Source organism: Acinonyx jubatus, chromosome E2, assembly GCF_027475565.1.
Source record: "Acinonyx jubatus isolate Ajub_Pintada_27869175 chromosome E2, VMU_Ajub_asm_v1.0, whole genome shotgun sequence".
NCBI classification, from domain to species: Eukaryota; Metazoa; Chordata; class Mammalia; order Carnivora; family Felidae; genus Acinonyx; species Acinonyx jubatus.
Genome location: NC_069396.1, coordinates 19,902,571 through 19,925,356, shown reverse-complemented (window position 1 = coordinate 19,925,356; position 22,786 = coordinate 19,902,571). Strand labels below are relative to the sequence as shown.

Sequence of the window (22,786 nt, the reverse complement as noted above, 5' to 3'; positions counted from 1 at the left end):
AAAAAGTAAAGCTTTTCGAAGAATTAAAAAACAGCAAACATGAGGAGAAGGAGCAAGGAGAAAGGAATGGCAACATCGGAAGGAAGAAAACAAGTGGATGGGAACTGGCTGACGTAGAGCCCTGGACACGAACTCCTAAGCCTGCAGAAAAAGGAGAAGCAAACCCACTTATGAAACAAGGTCCCCGAAGGCTCTAAACCAGGAGCCTCAGGAGCATTCCATAAGCTCCCTCCCTGGCTGGTGGAATAAGGAAGAATGAAGAGGGGAGGGAGGAGGAAAAGGAGGGGCCCCGCACTCAGAGTGCCATCCCGCCCGCCCCAGGTTCACCCCCTGAACTGGCAAGACACATCTGCTCTCCTCGCACAGCACGAACGACCGGTCGCCTTACCCCCACTTCATTTTCTCCAAGCTTTTCTTTGAAAATATTCAATCCTACTGAAAAATTGAATAGTACAATGAACTCTCACAGCCCCTTCATTTGATCATGAGCACTGAATGTTTTATACCTCTTCTTTGCTCACGTGTGTGTATGTGTGGTGTAAACCATTTGAAAGTAAGTATTTAAGCCTGCATCTCCTAAGAATTAGGACGTTCTCCTATAAAATAATTTAAGAAATTTAACACTCAATTTATAATTTCATCTAATAAATAGCCTGCATTCAAATTTCCCCAAATATTCCTTTTGAAAAACTACGAAGTATCGTTTGCAGTGTTTGAGTCTAAGACCGTTGAAGGTTCATGCATCATATGTGGTGGTCGTGTTCTTGAATCTCTCTTAATCTCGACTTCTTCTACTCAGCGTGCAGCTGTGAGACCAGCTGGTGTGGCATCACCTTAGGTAGTGTTAGAAATACAGAGTCTCAGGCCTCTCCCCGACATTCCGAATCAGAATCTGCACTTTAACAAGGTCTCCAGGTACTTTGTGGCCATGTTTAAGTCTGAAAAGCACTTCCCTGAAATACATACACGAGTACATACATATAAACACACACATTCACACACATGTATGTATATACACATGTCCACACGTATGCATATCTGGGCGATACATGCATAAATCTATGTATACACATACTTGTATATTCTCTACACATACATATAGACCTGCCTGTATATACACCCACACATGCCTATATACACACACATATATACACATATGCCTATTTATACATACATGCATGTATACACAGACACATGCTTATACACACATACACATATGCACATACATATATAAATACACCTAAATACACATCAGCATACATATAGACATACGTATCTATATACACACACTCACACACATACACATACGAGTATACACACTATGCACGCACTCTCTCCCACCAATAGCTTTTTCGTTTCTTTCGCATGGACAATGACTTTCTTTGTGTTTGTAAAATCCAGGCCAGCAATCTTGCAGAAGGCCCCACATTACAGATTTGTCTACTTGTTTTTTTCACAATTCAATGCAGAGTAAACTTTGTTGGCAAGAACATCACACATGGCACTTCTTACTGCCTCACACAGTAGGCACATAATGTCATGTCTGCGCATTCTTGGTGATGCTAAGTTGGATCACTGAGTTATTGTGATGACTGCCAGACATCTCCACCATAAAGGTCCACTTCCCCACTGCATATGTAGTTCATCTGTGGGATGATTCTTTGGAATCCTGTTAATATCCTGTTCCACACCTTTGACCCAATGGTTTCAGGCACCTGTGGTCCCTAGTAGGCATTCTTCTGTAAAGAAGAACGTCTCTCTCCTCGCTCCTGGACTACTATCAATCACGAACTCACAATGTACTGTTTGATGCTCAGATTATCCCTGCACGCAGCCACGTAAGCTGGATCCAGGTGTCTAATTCCTTTCGACATGACCAGTAGCTGTGTGACTTTGGACAAATGACCCAACCTCTCTGTTTCTCAGTTTTTTCACCTATAAAACAGAAAACTTAATTGACAGCAACAGTTTTGGTATAAAGATTAACGAGTGAACGCATGCGGAACACGTGCAACTGTGCCTGCCACATAATCAGCTATGTGACTGCCTGTTATTACTTCCTATCGTTCTACTGGTCATCCTCACTGCCCGCACACGCCATCCAGCCCAGCCTTTAGCACAGAGCCAGAGCTCCACAGACAGTTAGGAAGGAAGTAATGGGGGAAGGGAGGAAGCGAAGAAGGGTGGAGTAAAAATTTTTAAGAGAAGATATATCAGAAAATGTTAGAACCAATTTCTTTCCTACCCTGTCCTCACACACCCACCCATGACCTCTTCCTTGCTAATATCCAGCTCCCCATGGAGGCGTGGAGTCAAGCCCAGCCAACACTCCGGAGACACATTTGGGGAACTAACACCGGGCTACTGGATAAACCCAAGTACTGGCTGAGGGGACGTGAGCTCCTTCCCATCTGCCGTCTCCCAAACAACGCCGGTCTTATTACTTCCAATGACACGCAGTTCTCTCTGTAAATTTGTATGTCGTGCCAATTCAGCTTTTATGTGAGTGCATTTCTCATTTCATTTTCGTCTGCATACAAGTCACTGATGCCAGGCAGCTACACCCCAGGGCTGCCATGCTCTCTGAAGGATGACCTTGGTCAAGTCTCCAGGTTCTTGACCTCAGTGGGCACCTTGGTCCCCTCTGCAGAGACCGTAGAGAGCCTTTGAAAGTTGTGTGGCAGAGGCAGTAAATGACAAAGTGAGAACAACCGGAAGTTGGTGCCTTGTGAAGCCGGTGATGAATGTGAGTTGGTCATATTATTCTAACTGCATGTATTTGGAATTTTCCATAATAAGAAGTAGAAGGAAAAAGCCTCTGACAGGTGGGTATCTGCTCTGAGTTGGGTAACTCAACCTCCAAGCTTTCTTCACTCCCCAAGGGTCAGGCGGGTTCAAAGCCCCAAACATCCAATCACAGTTGTTCTTTCTGGCCAACGGCCCCCACCCTGAGTCATCTAATCACGTTAGCATAAATTCAGGTGTGATCCAAGAGGCTCAAGAATTACCAGGATACTCTATCACTTGGACAACTCCAAGGGTTCTAGAAGCTCTGTGCCGACAACCCACAACGATGACCAAATTCTTTATCATGCAACAAGGGGACAGGGCAGTGAAGTCCCCACGGCAATGGGCACTCATGGAGCTCCCTGCCACACCCTCGCTGCTCCCAGTGCTCTGACCTGCACTAGACGCTGCCCCCTGTTCACTGCAAGGTGTGTGTGCAGGGCAGGGAGAGACGGAGGACAGAGGGAGGGAGAGACGAGAGAGAGAAGAGAAAGAGGGAAGGACAAAGATTTTAACTCCATTTTATAAGAGGCTGAGCCTCAGGCACGATGAACATCAAGTCCAAAATCACATGGGTAATAAAGGCATCAAAAAGACCCAAATCCAGGGCACCTGGGTGGCTCAGTTGGTTGAGTGTCCGACTTTGGCTCAGGTCATGATCTCACTATTCCTGAGTTTGAGCCCCACATCGGGCTCTGTGCTGACAGTTTCAGATTCTGTGTCTCCCTCTCTGTCTCTGCCCCTCTTTGATTCATGTGTGCGCACTCTCTCTCTCTCTCTAACATAAACATTAAAAAAAAAAAAAAAAAAAGACCCGGGGCACCTGGGTGGCTCAGTCGGTTGAGCGTGTGACGTAGCTCAGGTCACAATCTCACAGCTCGTGAGTTCAAGCCCCGCGTCTGGCTCTGCTGACAGCTCGGAGCCTGGAACCTGCTTTGGATTCTGTGTCTCCCTCGCTCTCTGCTCCCAACCGACTCACATTCTGTCTCTGTCTCTCTCAAAAATAAATAACCAATAAAAAAAAAAAGACTCAAATCCAGGCCAATCGCACTCCTACTTGTGCCATTTCTGTCTGGAACAGACAGCAAAAGTGAGCTCATTAGGGGTCGTGCATAACCAAACTAAGTTGCTGAGACATTGTGTTGTGTAACAGGAACAGGCAGAAGTTTGTAGGCGGCGGCCCGAAGCCCTGCACCTGCGGGTCTGTGGGCAGGACAGAGGCAGCAGGTGGTGGTAGGCCCAGGTAGTCCAGACAGGTGAAGATGTGACCTAAGCCAGAGGAGTCACAGAGGGGGTGGAGTAGGGACAGACCAGAGGCAAGGAACGTGCTGCCAGATGACTCCCATTTGGGGGTGGGGGGGAGGCTTTCCCTACCACCTGAACATAGGGGGCCTTTATGTTACACACTACCCAGGCCTCTGCTTTCTATACGTGTGTGTCAGATTATTCTGCATTCATGCAAATACGTGCATAATTCTCTCATCATCCCAGGGGTCACTGGTGCTGTGAATCCTGTGGCAATGTATGTTAGCCATCCCTGCAATAAAGAGCCCCCCTGGCATCTCGCCTCACCCAGAGTTGTCCTATGGACTCTATGAAGAACCAAGATGAGTGACTTGAGGCATTTGCACAATGACCTGGACGGGACAGCCAGAGCATTCGTGGGCATCCCAGCTCGTCCTCAGAGAGCCCCACCCCTACCCTGCTGTAGGGTTCTAGAGGAAATGCTGGGGACAATACGCCTCACACACACACATGTCGCAGTGATGGGCTTACAGCCAGGCCCAGTCCCACCCAGCTCTTTGTCCCTCCAGCAAAAGTGACCCGTGTAAGGGCAGCCAATCAGAGTCCTTCCTTGGAAGGGAAGGGCTGTGTTGTTCCAGTTTTGGTCACTGCCAATCTCATTCCACAAAGGCACGGAGGATATCCTTCAGACACCAAGAAGGGATGGGGATGGAAGAACAGGGAGGGACACAGATGGGGATGTCTACGAGGCCCTGGCTCAACCCTTGACCTTCCAAATATGTACTACCTGTCCTGGCCTAGGAAGGGAGACACGGGTGGGGTGCTACAGTTTCGAAGCTTACATGAGCACCACATTGGCAGAGGGAGGGGTCCCTCCTCTGTTTCGGCAGGAAACCCCTTACAGAAGAGCATCCTGCAGGTGGGAGATCAAGGAGAACCTTCTGCCATCAGACAAACTGTCAAAGGCACAAGCTCCAGGCTGGGTGTGGAAAACAAGCGTGCAAAGTGGCCGTGAACAAAGAAATCACAAGAACGAATCTAGTGGGGGGCACAAGGGGTTGGCGGGGAATGAAAGGATGTAGTGGGATGCCAGGTAGCACACGGAGGAAATCTGAGCACCGTGCATTTGTGCTAGAATTAGGACGGTGGCCCCAGATCTCTATATGCCAATTCTTGTCCCCAGATCCTGGTAGAGAATCCCAGGCCACATTTTTCATTTATTATTATTGTTGTTAATACTTATCAACAGCAGGAGCCACAGTGAACATCCAGTGGACTCTGTGTGCCAGGCAGCACGCTAACGGCTTCAGTTATTACCATTCAATTCTAGGTAAACTCCGTCAGGTGAGCAGCGATGTCCCATTTTAGATGAGGATGCTAATGCACAGAGAGGTGAGGGAATTTATTCCCAGCTTCTCAATGTATAAGTGATAGAGTCATTATACAGATGGGCAAACCAAGGGCCAGAGAGAGAAAGTGACTCACTCAATGTCACACAGGAAGTCAAGCGAGGAACAGGATCCAAAGTCAAACTCACAACTCCGATTCTCCATCTAGTGCTCTTGGTTAGATCTCAACTACTTCAATAGCACCAAAGGACCACTGGCCAGGGAACAAACAGGAGACACCATTAGACTGACTGCTATTCTGCATTCTTAGATCCTCCGATGAGAATTTTAGTCAATGCCAAGGGCTTGGAGAAGGGGTCCATTCAAGGTAGACCAACCAGAGGCTGCTGATCTGTGGGATAGTCAGAGTATGTGGTTTTGTTTTGCCTGTGGAGCAGTATACAAACTTTATTCACTACTTTCAAATTGAGAGATGGCACACACAATTCTAGGCTACAACTTGCCAGTAGATTCTGCTGGATTGGGAATGGATTAGTGGGAGTCTGGTCTCCACATTGGGAATGGAGGGCCAGCCAGGCGTGGCGAGTCCACTGGAGTTTACCTTCTCTGTTCCCATTTCCATTAAACAAACTGTTGCTAGTGTGCCTACTGTGCTCCCACCAAGCATCCAATGAAGCTGGTAAAGAAAATGACACAGGCCCCGCACCAAATTGATCCCTCACAGTCACAACTTTTGGGTTTGGGTTTGGATTCTTTCCAATACTGCTGTGTAACGAAGAACTCCAAGCCCTCAGTTGTGGAACAACGTTTTCTGCTCTTAGGTCCGTAGATTACTGGGAAAGCCCTACTCCTGGCTTTGGGGAGCGGGGAAAGTTTGGGTCTGCTCCATCTCTCCCCAGGACCGGCAAGCAGCTACTCTGACCTTCTCTCCTCATAGCAAATGGCAGAAGGGCAAGAGTCTCAGCAAAATGATACAAGTACAATTAAAGAGTCTGCTTTTGTCACACTGCTAGCTTTTTAGTGGCTAATGGCAGTCCCGTGGCCATACCCAAAGCCAATGGAGCACAGATAAATATTCTAGCTTTTCCATAGAAAGACGCCACAAGATCCTATGGCGAGGGGTGTAGATGTACCATCCTAGGACAAGGAGGGCATGAAGACTTGGCAATAGTCAGTCTGCTATACTCATTATGGACCGGTGTTTTAAGTCATGATCTGCTACTCTGCTGGGCCCGGTGGGAAAGGCAGGCGGAGAAGCAGTGGGGTACATGGGAGTTTGTCTCTGCACTAAAGCGAAAGCACCTGCTCAGAGTTAGAGAATGTGAAGCTGCAGCAGAAAAGGCACTGGGCGGAGTGGGGCAGGTCACACGCTTGGGCTTCGGAAGAGAGGGAGAACAGCTGGGCTCGGTGGTCCTGCAACCCGCGGCCAGAGGCAAATGTCAGAGCGTCAAAGTGCCACATCTCCCACTACGCGATAACAAGTCAAGGCTAGCAAGGAGGAGGTCTGAGAAATGGGTCCCGGTGGGCAGGCACGGCCACTCCACCAGAGGCAGTTCTCACTACCTGGCCTGCTTCGGCCAATGCCTCACCAAACACAGGACCGGATCCCAAGCCCGGCGAGGGTCCCACAGCCTGCAGGTCAGGGCTCAGAGGCAGGCAAGCACTGGGTGGCTAGCCACACCAGATTCTGCCTGAGTCACTGAGGCTCTGAAAATTCTGCTTTAACCCACTTCAAGCCTCAGGTTTGAGAAAATTTGTAGGAGAAGGAAGAGGAAGAAAGAAAACATGGTGAATGGAAATTATTTTTACAAAGATTGGGTCTTTAAGGGATTGGAACCCTTGGTGGGCATGGTTCTCCTGGGCTAGACAGGCAGCCTACCAGCCTCTCTGTCCACCCCCAACTCCAGCTCCTTGGAGAAGCCTGCCAGGAGCTTTTGTAGCACCATCCAGACTTCTTTGGTGACACTGGCCAACAAGAAGTGAATTATGTCCCATCAGCAGCCAAGACTCATCCACATGCTTCATTTGGGGCCGTGGGGACAAACCTGGGGTGGACAAGATGCTTCTCTCCACCCAACTGGCCCATGCAACCAGGATAGGCCACCAACCTCAAGCTTCAGCACTCAATTCAGCTTGAGCACATGCTCGGGGAAAAAATGCATAACAGATTTCAAAGATGAGCTGAGGTTCTCTGCCCTGGATCACATAGATGGTCTGCTATGAGAATAGCAGAGATATACAAGTTTACTTTCATAACTTTACAGACAGAGAAACTGAGACTTGGGGTTTAAAGAGATCCTCAAACATTAGCTTTCCTCCTAAGAAGAGCAAACAGGGGCACCTGGGTGGCTCAGTGGGTTAAGCATCCGACGTCGGCTCAGGTCATGATCTTGCGGTTCGTGAGTTCAAGCCCCACATCGGTCTCTGTGCTGACAGCTTGGAGCCTGGACCCTCTTTCGATTCTCTCTCTCTCTCTCTCTCTCTCTCTCTCTCTCAAAAATAAATAAACATTAAACAAATTTTTAAAAAGAAGAAGAAGAGCAAATAAATGAAGACTAATTAAAGACCAGAGCAGCTGCCGGCCCCTACTGTACCTTTGTAAGAGCAGAAGGGATCATATACATGCAAACATGAGGCAGATCTCAAGGTCTGGGGAGTTGAGCATGGGTTCAGTGTCAGCCTCCATTTCCCCCCCAGCCAGGTGCTCTCAAGCAGTGTGCAATGAGCATAACCACACACGGAAGCCCTGCTCAGCACTAGCCACAAGGCAGATGTTATTTGTAGCATCAATTACCAGGAAAAATTAGGGTTAGAGAAAGTGAGTAACTTGCCCAATTTTGTGTAACTAATAACACAGAAGTCTATGCAGTTTGGGGTCTTAGAAGACAAGACACAGTCATTACCTCCCTTGCCCTAGTTTTGCTTTCAGGGTGGTCAAATATTTTATTGGCTTGTCATTTTACTTGCCAAAATGTGGGTTCCTGGGAATTAACAATGCATTAAACTAGTATAATAATGAAGATCGAGTCATCTGTTTAGAAGCGTAACATCATGGGTGGGCAGATTCAGGGGAGGCATTCTATCTAGGTTCATCTCCCACCTCGGGAAGTGAAGTGATTTCCCTAAGGTCTCACCTGACAGCAGAGGCTGAGCCAACCCTGGAGCCCAGGTCTTGGTATTCAGGCCAGTGGCCCTCATCTCACCAGGCCAAATGCAAACACAGATGCCCACCCCCCCCCAGCTTTGTGCCTGACAAGAGACACGGCAGAATGCAGAAAGGTGGCGGGGGGCGGGGGGCAGGGCAGGACAACAATCTCTGGAGCCCAAGCCCTTGAGCAGCTCAGGAACAGGGCTGGGAAGGAGAAAGGGCAGAAGTGAGCACCAATATATTGGCCACTGTCAACTGAGGGTCCTGCTCAGTCTTTTGGATGAAAAGGCCACCCCATCCCACAGATGTGTTCTAGGTTTTATACCTAAGAACCCACCCACAGCCTTCTGAAAATGCATGTGTTCTTATTGGCAGGTAAGAGAAGGAGCCTCCTGTCAAGGGAAGCCAGCCTACTGTCCTCTCCTGACACACCCTGGATATACCTGCTGCCCCCAGAGAAATCAGACGCCCCGTGTACCCCCCCATGTCCCACGCCTCCATGCCTCTGCGTGTGCTGCCCCCTCCCCCTGCTCATGTCTCCTGCCATCCTCCCTTCCTTTGCCATCCTCTGCCGGACTAGATCTCTGCATCCTTCAAGCCTCACCCTAAGAAGGACCCCTCTGCAAAGCCTACCTGATATCCTGGCCTTACCCTCCAGCTCCTGCCCTGCCAAACTAAATGTCTCTCCTTATGGACTTCCCAAATGCCTTCACTTCTCATTCACAGAGATAATGCATCCATGTCTTTTCCCCCATAAGCCGTTAAGAGGCAAGAACTGTCTTATATTTTATGAAGCACATAGCCCTTTGTGCATTCCATGCTGTAGAGTAGGTGCTCAATAAATGTGTTGAATGAGCGAATAGGAAATGTTTGTTACACATACAATAAAGAACAGATTTGGTACGTTGTAAAGTTCAGACCTACTGCCAAGAATAGCTACAGCCAGCAGTGGGTGTCGTTTGAAACTTAGTTTGAGTCCAACTAAGAGGCCATCCGAGACCCTCAGATGGCAGAGGACATCCTGATGGCACCTCTGGCCATCTGGACTGTGAACACCGTTAAGCACATTCATTAATCCAGCCGCTTGTCTGGGCCTCCGCCCACAGGAGTTCATGCACCCACGGCTCATGGACCTGCAGAATAATGATGGGGGATGAAGAGCCATCGGGAGCAGAGGGTGGAATAATCAAGCAGCCATCAGGCCATTACCAGGGCCACAGGGAGGCCTTGGCCCTTCAGACAGAGCCAGGAGAAAAGCGTCTGCAGAAATCACAAGGGCTTGTCAGAAGCCACGGGCATGTGGAGAAGTCCAAGTTTGGAAGAAAAGGCGGGTTTTCTCCTGATGACTTCCAGGTGCTCCTGAGAAGGGCTATTACAATGATGCATAGCCAGAGGGGCCCTCGGGAACACTGCCTCCTCTTGAGGACAAAATATTGAGCCATCGGTCAAATTTAAACACTCTTTCATCAGGAGCCTCGTTGAGGATAAAGGACTGTGATTCTACATCATCCGCAGCTTAAGTAGCCCAGGAGGCAATGCCCAGGGGAAGGACGACGGTGGAGGCGCTCAAGCGAAATGTAGGATTTGGGGAGGGATGGTGATGGGAGCACCTGCTGTCCCATCATCAGGCGCCACTGGGTTACAGCCCATGCCAGGGAAAGGCAACGAAAAAGCAGGACTTATTAATTCTCAAATGCTCTGAATGCCAGCTGGCCCCGGGGGCTGATCCAGATCTCCGTAGCACGAGCTACTGTGTATTCAGTCACTCTGAAAAACTTTGAAACTTTCTGGACCCCCATCCTATCTTCACACAAGAAAGAGGCCAGTACTTCTGCTTTACATAGACTAAGACACTGGAGCACAAGTTGGCTAATCACACCTCTAGGAACTGCTGGAGTCCAGGATTGAACCCATGTGTCTGTGCCCAAAGTTAACCTCTCCCCCCGCCCTGCCCACCTGGGGTGTTAGCTCTCATCAGCCTTGTGCTCCAGAGGGAGAGGCTAAACCTGGCTCAGGGTGGGGAGCGCCTCCCATCCACCAGCACCTGACTCGTCCTCCTATTCTTCGCTCAGTTGTTAAACCGGACACGTATCTGCTGCCCCACAATGTCCCAACCTCTGTGCGGGGCAGGAGGTAGGGGACACGCAAGGAGGGCAACCCCAAGGCAACTCCGGCTTGCTTTAAGTGTTTGTGCACCTTCTCTCCTCTGATTAGCAGAGCAGCTCTTTAAGGTGAAGATGGCCACATGCGTGTTGCCAACTGAGAAGCAGAGGATCCTAGAGGAGAGGGGAACAGCTCTGTGCTCCCCTCACGCCTGCCTGGTGCACAGAACTCACGCCCATGTAGCAAGTGGGTGGAGCCCCGGAGCCCTCAAGGTGACATGAACGACAGGAACTGCCAAACTGGGGCTTCAAACCTGCTTTCCTGCCTCCTCCACCATCACTCCAATGTAGCATATTTTTATTTACTGCTGTGGACTCAGTGGTACCCCTGCCCACATTCACATACAGAGGCCCTAACCTCCAGCATGACTGCGTTTAGAGGCAGGGCTTTTGAGAAGGTAAATAAAATTAACTGAGGCCCAAAGAGCAGGGCCCTGATCCAGCAGGACTGGTGTCCTTATAAAGAGACAGCACAGTGTGTGCTCCCTCTCTATATACGCACACAGAGAAAGGCCACGTGAGGACACAGCAAGAAGATGGCCATCTGCAAGCCAGGAAGAGAGACCTCACAGACACCATCCCTACTGGCACCGTGATGTCAAACTTCCGGCCTCCAGAGCTGTAAGAAAATCGATTTCTGTTGTTTAAGCCACCCAGTCTATCAAGGCCTGTTATGGCAGCCTCAACTAATAAACCTACATTCAAGGATGGATCTTTCTTTGGCCTGTTAGGTTCTTTGATACGCCTCACATCCTCTTTTTACCCTCAGATCAGGGCTGGCTTATGTGGCTCCATCTTGCTGATGAGGCCATTCCCAATATCAGGTCTGCACATGCCATAAGCACCTTCCCTATTCTTGGGGCTGAGGGAAGGAGCTGACGGAAGCCTTTGGCAAGCCTGGCTTCTTAAGGGAACAGTGGGCAAACCCCTTGTGAAGAGCACACACGTTAAATGGGACCAAGGGTATTGGGGCTAGAGTGGTTGAAACGACCCTGGTCACAGAGGTTGGTGTCACCGTCACCAAGGTGGGACCACCCCCACTCCAAGAGTCAGAGTCACCAGACCCTGGAACACTGAGCCTCCTGCCACCTCTCAGGCCACATGATACAGTGGAAACAGCACGGACTTGGGAGCCCGGCCTGTGTTTGAATTTGAACTTGTCACTTGCTGAGAGGCTGGTGGTGAGTAGAGCTAGTCGCCAGCATGCCAGCACCCTCCTTCTGGGCATGTGGTTTTCCCACCTCCTGGAAGTTGGATGTGCCGTGCGGCCTGCTTTGGCCAATGTGCGAGAACTTCCAGAGCCCAGGCTTGCTCCTCCACATTTTCTTCTCCCTCTGGCATTGTCAAAAGGAAGGTTCCAGGTGGTGCCTGCTCCAGCAGACTGTGTTCCTAAACAAGGGAGGCAACGAGGAACAGAACCCACAGCGTCTCATGGTGGATGTGGAGAGTGAGCGAGAAATAAACCTTGGTGGGGCTGGCCAGCCCCAGCCAGCCTGGCTGGCTCAGTCGGGAGAGCATTCGACTCCCGATGTCATCATGTGTTCAAGCCCCACACTGGGTGGGAAGCCTACTTTTAAAGATTAGTAAAAGAGGGGAGAATACCTAGGAGGCTCAGTCGGTTAAGCTTCTGACTCTCGATCTCAGCTTAGGTCCTGAGCTCGCGTTTACTGAGACCAAGCAGCACTCTCAGGGTGGAGCCCATTTGGGATTTTCTCTCTCCTTCTCTCTCTGCCTCTCCCCCACCCACATTCATGAGTACTCTCTCTCTCTCAGAATAAATAAAACATGAAAGAACGAACGAACGAAAGAAAGAAAGAAAGAAAGAAAGAAAGAAAGAAAGAAAAGAAAAGAAAAGAAAAGAAAAGAAAAGAAAAGAAAAGAAAAGAAAAGAAAAGAAAAGAAAAGAAATAAAACTTTGCTTTCAGCTGTGAAGCTCCTGGAGCTGTTTGTTGCTGCACCATAACACAGTTCATCAGTTCTGACTGATACAGAAAAATTGCTGAATCACAGGCTCCTTGAGATTTCATTTTACCACCTGTAGAATGTAGATAGTATCTCACTCACCGAGTTTTGGGGTCATAATACATATTCTGCTTGGCACACAGCAGGTCTCTGACAAATGGTAACTCTCTCTTTCTTGTCTCTGCACCGTTTTACCCCAAATCCTTCATGATGGGGATTAGACATTTTGGGAGCCAGTTCCTTAGGGCAGATTTCAGACACGGCCCATCTGTGTTTCCCTGGCACGGTGTACTGGGTGGGCATCAAAGCAAGTTCTAAGTACATGTAAGTGAGCACCTCGACCCAACTGGTAAGCCCTGAACAGGTTTCTTACACTGCACCAGGTGGCAGAGCCCAAGGTCTCTGATAACACCTGTGGCCACCACCTTCCGGGATACACACATTTCTTCCTTCCTACATCAAGAGAGCACACGATCCTGGACTCTCAGGGCTCCATAAGCAACTCCCCTTCTCCCTTCGGTAGTGCAACCCCTTCAGCAAGATCCTTGTTCATCAATCCCTCCATCTCTGCCGGAACACTTGCAGCAACAGAGAACTCCTGCCCACAAAATGTTCTTCTATGTCTAGAATTACAAGAGGTGGGTTTGGCTCCAGGCCCGGTCCATGAGCCCTTCAGGCAATTCTGCAAGGCATGTACCATCATCATCGCCCCATTCTCAAGATAGGAAAGTAGGGCTCGAGTGATGAAGCAATTTCCCAAGGTCACACAACCAGTGAGCTACGACCATATTCCTGAAGGCCCACCATAATGCCCACGTGATAAATTTGAGTAGACTGATGGCTCCATTCCCTGGAGGGGCATTCCTGGTGACTCCAAATGTCCACATAAGCCCCGCCCCACAACTGCCAGCTTGGCTTGTGGGAACCTTACTACAAACAGCCCCTCAGCTCTGTTAAGACCTAAATCTCGATAAATGCTTTCCAATAACACAGTCCTTGCCAGGAAAGGAAACATTTGCACTATTGCTATGCATAATATAGGTTAATATTTCAGGACGCATTAAATGTGTAAACGTTTATAGTGAAGCGAGGTGCCAGTTGTGAGCCAGGCCACTGTGCAGAGAAGACAAGATGCTGAAGGGAAGTTGGGTACAACTTGACACTGCCCCTAAGTACTTTGTGTCAGAGAGCACAGTACTCGGCCCCACTCCTGGTTTGCCAGGCAGGAAAATAATATGTTGCTTTCAAATGGATGCTCCCAAACCCTTAATGGAAGTTGATGACTTCAAGATGCGCTGGTTGCTTTGTGGCTTCTTCGGAGACAGTGGAAATTAGGATGGGATTTGGGGCATGACCAAGGGCCAAAATCTGCCAAAGATGTGCCTAACTAACTGAAGAATGGAGGTGGGTCAGATTGGCCATGTGCTAAAATCAAAGGCACATGCAGGAAACTGGAATATGAACTTGGCATTTGGAGGAAGCGGAGGATGAAGGCAAGCTGGGGGGAGGGGTGAGTAGGGGGGAGGAGAATACTCTGCTTTAAATAAATAGGAGATTGAACCATATGAAATTGCCAATATTTGATGGCGGTTGACGAAAAATATGGCACTTTGTTTAGACTAATCTAATAAAAGATATATTATTATCTATTAACATACTATCCTAACCATGCATCCCAAGCAGCACCACCACATCAAGGGTGGGACAGCAGTCATGCAACCATCCACAAAGCAAGACAAAGTCCACAGCAAAGAACACCAGCCATGTCACCTCTGGAGTTTATGTGGCGGAGGGCCAAGCACGAGGTTTCTACCAAGAATGGAGGGTAAAAAAAAAAAACACAGGATACGCTATGATCTGAATGCTATGTCCCCCCAAATTCCTATGTTGAAATCCTAAATCTCAGGGATGATAGTATTAGGAGGTGGTGTTTTTGAGAGGTGCTTAGGTCATGGGAATGGAACTTTCATGAATGAATTAATTATTGCCCTTATAAAAGAGACCCCAGAGGGGTGCCTGGGTGATTCAGTTGGTTAAGCATCCAACTTTGGCTCAGGTCATGATCTCACAGTTTGTGGGTTCGAGCTCTGTGTTGGGCTCTGTGCTAACAGCTCGGATCCTGGAGCCTGCTTCGGATTCTGTGCCTCCCTCTCTCTCTGCCTCTCTCTCTCTCTCTCTCTCTTTCTCTCAAAAATATTTTTTTATTAACTTGTTTTATTTTTTATTTTTTTAAATTTACCCAAATTAGTTAGCATATAGTGCCACAATGATTTCAGGAGTAGATTCCTTACCCATTTAGCCCATCCCCCCTCCCACAACACCTCCAGTAACCCTCTGTTTGTTCTCCATATTTAAGAGTCTCTTCTGTTTTGTCCCCCTCCCCATTTTTATATTATTTTTGTTTCCCTTCCCCTATGTTCATCTGTTTTGTCTCTTAAAGTCCTCATGTGAGTGAAGTCATATGATTTTTGTCTTTCTCTGACTGACTAATTTCACTTAGCATAATACCCTCCAGTTGCATTGACGTAGTTACAAATGGCAAGATTTCATTCTTTTTGATTGCCAAGTAATACTCCATTGTGTGTGTGTGTGTGTATACATATATATATATATATACACACACACACACATACCACATGTTCTTTATCCATTCATCCATCGATGGACATTTGGGCTCTTTCCATACTTTGGAATAAAAAAAAAAGAACACAAAGGAAAAAAATAGATACTTAAAAAAATGTTTTAAAAATAAAAAAATAAATAAAATAAAATAAAATAAAATAAAATAAAATAAAATAAAAGAGACCCCAGAATGTTCCCTCGCTCCTTCCGCAATGTGAGGACACAGAGAGAAGGTGCCGGCCATAAGCCTGGAAGAGGGCCTTTCCCTACAAGGCTACCATGCTGACACCTTGACATTGGTCTTCCCAGCCTCCAGAACTAAACAATAAGTTTCTGTTGTTTATAAAGCACCCAGTGAGTGGCGTTTTGTTAAAGCTGCCCAGATGGACTCAGACAGGCTCTGAGGACCCTCAGGAGACAGACCAATTAAAACCCCAGCCAAGCTGCCTGAGGCTGGCATCACTGACATCCGTGCTGCCGTTGCACCAGCACATTAGCAGAGGAGCAGAGAGCACAGAGCAGGGCCAGAGAGTCCCAGTTCTGCAGCCACACTGCCGGGCTCGAGTCCTGCTGGGCTCCTTATGAGCTGTAGTGGACTGAAGGGTGGCCCCCCGAAAAGACAGGCTTGTGTCTTCACTCCCCGAACCTGTGAACATTACCTTAAAAGGCAACAGAGTGAAAAGTATACCTTGTAGAACACCTCAGTTAAGATAAGGACCTTTAGAGGAGGCGTTTATACTGGATTATCCAGAAGGCCAGAAATCTGACGACAAATGTCCTTATAGGAGACAGACAGAGAAGACCCCACGCAGGAAGAGGGGGAGATGATGTGACCACAGAGGCAGAGATTCGAGTGACGTGACCACAGCCAAAGAATGCTGGGGCCACCAGAAGCTTGAAGAAGCAGGGAATAGATTCTCCCCCAGAGTCCTACGAAGCACAGCGCCGCCACCACCTTGGTTTCAGACTTCTGGCCTCCGGACCTGTGATAGGATACATTTCTATTAAATTACAAAGTTTGAGGTCCTTTGTCACAGCCACCCCAGGGAACTACTACAGGAACTCTCTGCCTCGGGTCTTTCAACTGTAAAATGGGCTCCTAACCTCCCGAGAAGATGCCTATGAGGGGTTTCACACGACACCTAGTATACACTAAGCACTCAATAAATGTAAGATGTCATAGACGAACTGCAGAAGGGACAGAGAATCCCATAAGACCCAAGAATATGGAAATACCGGCCTGCCATGTACGCCTCTGGTACATAAGCCAGGATACCCCCTGCTGTGAGGTGCAAGGTGTTCTGGGCAAAAGCCCGACTCCTCTGCCCCAGTGGCCATCTCAACTCACCACTGGGAGCTAAAAGCCCTTCTTGGGTAACTCTTGAACAAACACCAGCAAAAGCAGCTTTGGTTAAATATAGATGTATGGGACAGTATTCTGGAAGAGTCCATTTTCCTTACAGAATTGCACATTGCACCCAATTTAAGCAACTGGGAATCTGGCAATTTGAGCTTGTTCAACCACTGGAAAAAGTGTCTTTCAAAAAAGATAGTTAAAAAAAATAGGACACAAGTGAAGAAAATGGTTATTAAAAATGCTTAAGAGCCTTCCTGAACTTCAAATGGGCTCTTCACAACAATAATACTGATGATTTAAGGGAAAAATGAATCAAGACTCTATTGATTAAATGTTCCTTAAATTATGTGTGGGTTTTAAAATGTGTGGCAGTAGGCAAAACACGTTGGAGATAAAACATTTGAAAAATCATCCAAGACATTTAAAGAACAGGCAATGTAGCTGCAGCCTCTGTCCTGGGGGTGAGCAGTCTAGGCAAGAGAGTAAAAAGTCAACCCAGAACCCTCAAGACCATCTGTGACTCGGGCCGGTAACGCCCAACCCCACAGCCATGACAGCCATCAGTGGTGTCGATTTCTGCTGACACAGCCCTGATCTCCCTAACGCCCCAGTGGTCTTGGCTCAGCACCAGTAACCTGAACACATCATTCATTCCAGGAACATTTACTGAGCCCCGACCAGGCGCCAAGCCCTGTGCTCACAGCCAGGGGATACACCGCACAAGGCTTCACGTAGCCGCAGATATGAAAACAGACCATTACGGTTCAAGGGTTGAGAACCAGGACAGGAAAGATATAGGGTGGGGGTTGTGAATACCCACTGGGGCAGCCCCATCCAGCAGGGGACCAGGGGAGCTTCTCAGGGAAAGAAAATCTAACATGGGACCGAAAAGGTGAGCCAGCATTGACCAAATGTAGAGAGAATGCAGAGACGGAGAGAAATTCAGAAAGGAAGGGGCAGAATGGTAACTGTAAGGTGCCAGAGGCTCAGGATGTTTAAGAACAAAAGAAGTGCATCCCAGCTGCTTGTGGGCCCTCCACCAGGACCACCTGCTCAGTCTCCCCTCCACAGCCACTAGACTCCATTCCCTGCAGGCCCCTGGCTCTGTTCGTCCAGTGTCTTCAGAATCCCTTGAATTTTTAAGGGAGAGGCTCCTTCTCCCCCAGAATTTCACTGGCCCTGCCCAGCCCAGCCCAGCCTTCACTGGGGGAGGACAGCCAGGCGGCTTGCAAGGAGGCCCCAAAAGATGTAACATTCTGGGATTTATGTGGAAACTCAGCATACAGGGAAAATCCTCTCCCAAGCAACCTGGCCTCACCCGGTGACCAATCACCTCCCCAGGCTGGCATATCCCTTCTCCTTAGTCAAAGCCAGGCCCAGTGGCAGGCTCCATCCATCTTCTCTACCTCCCTGTCTTACAGATTTATGCTAAGTTGGGATCCTTCCTCTGTCTAACCCACCAATGAGAAGACAGGCTGAGCATAGAACTTTCAGGAACTGCTCAAGGGGCAGGCAGAGGCTTGGGGACCAGGGCCCTCCCTGATCAGTCTTCACTGAAGATAGGACCCATTCCCTTGCTGTCCCCAGAAGCAGCAGCTAGAGGTCCAGGCATGTCCTAGTACAAAAGCAGGAGACGCCCCATTTGCCATGCAACTTTCAGATCCCAATTCAATCCGCCCCACTATGAGCTGCTCAAGAGCAGGGACCAGTCCCCTTTGCTAAAGGTTGTCTGCATGTGGCCCACTGCCTGGTACAAGATGGTGCTTAATAAATGTAGTGAAGATATGCTTGTAGATGCCTTGGTTACTAAGCACTGGCCCATTCATTATTCCTTTGAAGCTCACCTCGACCTGGTGAGACACAAAGGGCAGTGTGACAAGCCTCATCAGAGATTTATCCAAAGTGGATTGGTCCACACAGCCCCGAAAGGCAAAAGCAGGACATGAGCCCAGGCCTCTGGACCCTCACACCCCCCACCATGCCAGCCTCACCTTTTCTATCATGCTTCTGGCAGTCTAAATATCATCATTCTTTGCATGGGCCAATCTGAGCACCCAGCGGGGCACATGAGACAAAGAGGAGGAGAGAGGAGTAACCCGTACTTCCTAAGCCCTGGAGAAGCTGGCTGTTTGCACTCAAAAATTACGTATTTGATTTAAAGATATTGTTTCCCCCTTTTCTCCTTCCACAAAGTGGTACATGGCCCACTTATATATTTAATTAGAATGGATTAAAATTAATAACATCTTGAGTAGTTCCTGACCCTTCTTGAGATAATTGGAGACACCCCGGGGTGATAGGAAACTGAGAGGAAGAATTGCTGATCTAACCAATAGAGGCTGAACTTTCTCATGTGCATGTAATTTAGTGCATCCCCTAATTGCCCTCTGTGTGTATGTATATGTGTGTTTGTATGTGTGTATATATATATCTTATCTATTATTAAAAAAAAACAAAGATAGGTACCCTTGTGATTTGGAATCATGTTCTGTCCCTTGGGCTACAGAGCTCAAGGCACGCCTGTGGCAGGCAGACCAGCTGAACTCTGTCCTGTCCGTGTCTGCAGACTGATACACAGCTCTCATAGATATTTTAACAGGTGTGTGTGTGTGCGGGCGTGTTAACAGATTTTTATTGCACTGTCTCCATAAGTATAAATATAAAAAGACATTTCTGAGCACCCACTGTGTGCCAAGGACCATGTTAAGTATGCTCCCATCCGTTCACCTGTCCACTCTTTACAACAACCCCATGGAAGCAGAGAGGGTAGAGAGCAGGGTGACTCTCTCCCGTTTGACAGCTGGGAGGACAGAGGTGAAAGATGGCACAAGAGTTAGATTCAGGATGGAAACCTGGACCCTGGGGGTCAACTACCATGTAAGACCTTGCTCTAATGAGCGCTTTCTTCCCACCCTGTAGATGTGTCTCAAGAAATCACTAGTGCCCCCAGCTCAGTTTCTGTTAGTACAGCCACATGCAGGCATTGACACGGCACAGCTGGACCTCACTGGTTGTCTGAACATCTCACACTTTCTCAGACTCCAGGAAAGAGAAGTGCGAACAACAGTGAGTAAGCTAGAGCCCGAGAATAAGCCACAACCATCCCTAAGGGAAAGGGTCAGAGAGCAGTGAACTGAGTCCACCAGGCCCCCTGCCTCCTGGGCTCCCAGGGCACAGGAAGATGAGAGGAAGGAGAACCAAAGACCTCATCAGACAGGGCTGGGTTCAGATCCTGCTCTGCCACTTACTGTGTGAGACAGAGATAGGACCCCAGATGAGCCAGCTAAGCACACCAAGGGTCAGCCTTTGCACTTGTGAAATGAGTGGGTTCATGCCCGTCCATCAGAGCCGTAATGACAACAAATCCGTCACTGGGCGAGCGCCTAACAGGACAGTCCCTGTTTTTGTAGATGAGATTCAGGGTGACATGGTCATGCAGAGATACCCACCTGTTTCCCTGACACCTCCTGGCTTCTCACAACCCAGGAGCACCAGATTTCTTGGCCCGCGATGACAGCAATGAGCTTTAAACAGTAATTGAGAGGGGCGCCTGGGTGGCTCAGTCAGTTGAGCGTCCGACTTTGGCTCAGGTCATGATCTCACACTCCGTGAGTTCGAGCCCCGAGTTCGAGTCGGGCTCTGTGCTGACCGCTCAGAGCCTGGAGCCTGTTTCCGATTCTGTGTCTCCCTCTCTCTCTGCCCCTCCCCCATTCATGCTCTGTCTCTCTCGGTCTCAAAAATAAATAAACATTAAAAAACAAATAAACAAATAAATAAACAAACAAACAAACAGTAATTGAGAGAGGCAAGCATTTGCTTATCTTTTTGGGGTCACTCCAAGCTTCAGAGGCAAGTAACTGACATCCCCTCCCCTGGTTCGTCCCCACACCCATTTGGCAACTGCCCTCACCACTTCCAAGCATCCCTGTCCCCCGCTATCCCCTGGACAGGTTAAACCCTACCTTTTTCCACAATGAGGACCATGCCTGTGAGTGGGACAGCATTTCTGGGTCAAATTAGGTCAAGGCCGATCAGTGGCGCTGGAACTGCTACGGCATTAGGTAATCAACTCAAGGCTGGTTCCGCCCGGAGCCATAATTTTGGGGAGGCAAGATTTAGCTGACTTGAAAGAAGGGGGAAGCAAGCTTGCAGAAAGAGATTGATTTCAGTGAAATACAAATTCATACTCACTAACTGCCCTACCACTTCGGAATCAATTAAAATGAGATGGAGAAAAAGGCACAGAGAAATAGAGAATGACAGAAAGCCCAACTGGAAAAAAGGAGGGGGTGGGGGAGAAGGCTTCCTGGAAAGCAGAGCAGAAAAAGCCCAATCCAAGGAAACCCCCTCTCGGGTAGGAGGGGGAAGTCTGGGGGCTGTGAGGCATTTTCTTTTCCAGTCCTGGGCAACTGGTAAGCAGCAGACCCACAACATGAGCCAGGGGTTCTCAAAACCCAGTAAGCATCGGAAGCAACTTTTGATGAAAGGAGGTAGGGCTTACACATGTCCAGTCCTGAGGCCACCTCCCGAGGTTCTGATTCATTAGGTCCGTGCAGGAGCTGGCAATCTACCTAACAGAACCCGTCTCCTGGACAGGTGCCCTCGGACCACACTCCGAGGAGCAAGGCCTAGACTAGAGATTTCATGATGTGCCCCTCTTCTCTGGTCACCATAGTAACAGCAATGACCACACGTGTTGCTTATCTCTAGGACTGCTGCACAAAGCCTCGAGAGAGACTGTGGAAAGACCCCCACGTTAGCCCGTCCAGAGAAGATGAAGACTTTGGAAATACAGTACTTGGAAGGTGTGGACAGTGGGACAAAGATAACCTGTCCAGATCCTGGCTTGGACAGCCCACCTCAGAGAGGACTAGACAGGACCCAAGAATAGTGCTGGACCACTCTGGAAGACAGTTTGGCAACTATCTTTTTTTAAAAGCAAAATAAACATACTCCTACCTTATGGTCCAGTAGTGATGCTCCTTTTGACATTTACCTCAAGAATTCAAACCTTAGGTCCACGCAGAAGCCTGTACAGTTTTATTCACAAGTGCCCAAACTTTGAAGCAACCAAAATGTCCTTTAGTAGGTTAATGGACCAACTATGATAGATCCAGACAATGAAATATTATTCGGTGCTGAAAAGAAATGAGCTATCAAGTCATGGAAAGACATAGAGGAAACTTAAATGCATATTTCTAAGTGATAGAAGCCAATCTGAAAAGCCTACATGCTATATGATTCCAAGTGTATGATATTCTGGAAAAGAAAAAGCTTCGGTGACAGTCAAAAGCTGAGTGGCTACAAGGAGGATGGCAGGGAGAGGAAGGACTGGGCAGAGCACAGAGGATTTTTAGGACAGGGGAACTATTCTATATGATGCTGAAATGCTTGATACTTGCCATCATACATTTGTCCAAACCCACAGAATGTGCCACACTCAGAATGAACAGTAAACCATGGATGGCGTGGGGCAGAGGGGGGATAATGACGTACCAATGTAGGCACATGGATTGTAATGAACAGACCACTCTGGTGAGGAGTGTGATAGTCGGGATGGCTGTGCATGTGGGGGGCCAGGGGTATACAATAACTCTCCTTTCTGTCCAATTTTACTGTGAACCTAAAACTGCTCTAAAAAGTAAATTCTATTAAAAGAAAAAATACACAGGACTAGAGATTGCCTCTGGTTCCATGAAATACGAGATGACATGGGAAGGCAGAGTAGTGAAGCATGCAACGGGGACTGGAGCCACTGGGGACACGGCAGGAGTAAATCCAGGCTGCCAGCCAGGTGCCAATTCCTGAATGGGTGGGGGCTGGGGCTGTAAAATCAGGACAAGAAGTACAGGGCTCCTCTCTTCCCACCCTTCCTGCCAGAGAGGGGGATATTGCAAAGGGCATCAAGATCTCAACAAGAGAGCAGTCTCTCTGTGGTGTTTGAAATTCTCAAAGATCCCTTAATCCTCCCAAAGAAAACAGTTCAAACAGGTGAATAAACTAGCGAGTCGAACAGGGAGCCTCAGCATCATTATCCAGGCCTCCTAACGCCCCTTAATGCAGAATCTCCCTGCCTGCACCTAATAAGGGCTGCTCTCCTTCATGAGAGTCCTATAAAATGCATAAATATTCCTCAAGGAACCGAGAGAGCTCC

At 48.4% G+C, this 22,786-nt stretch overlaps 1 long non-coding RNA gene across 2 annotated transcripts in view; it reads right to left on the bottom strand.

The window, feature by feature from the left end:
* LOC113604322 (uncharacterized) overlaps positions 1 to 22,786 on the bottom strand; it is a 732,424-nt gene that overhangs the window by 390,931 nt on the left and 318,707 nt on the right. The gene's annotated exons all lie outside the window — the stretch shown is intronic.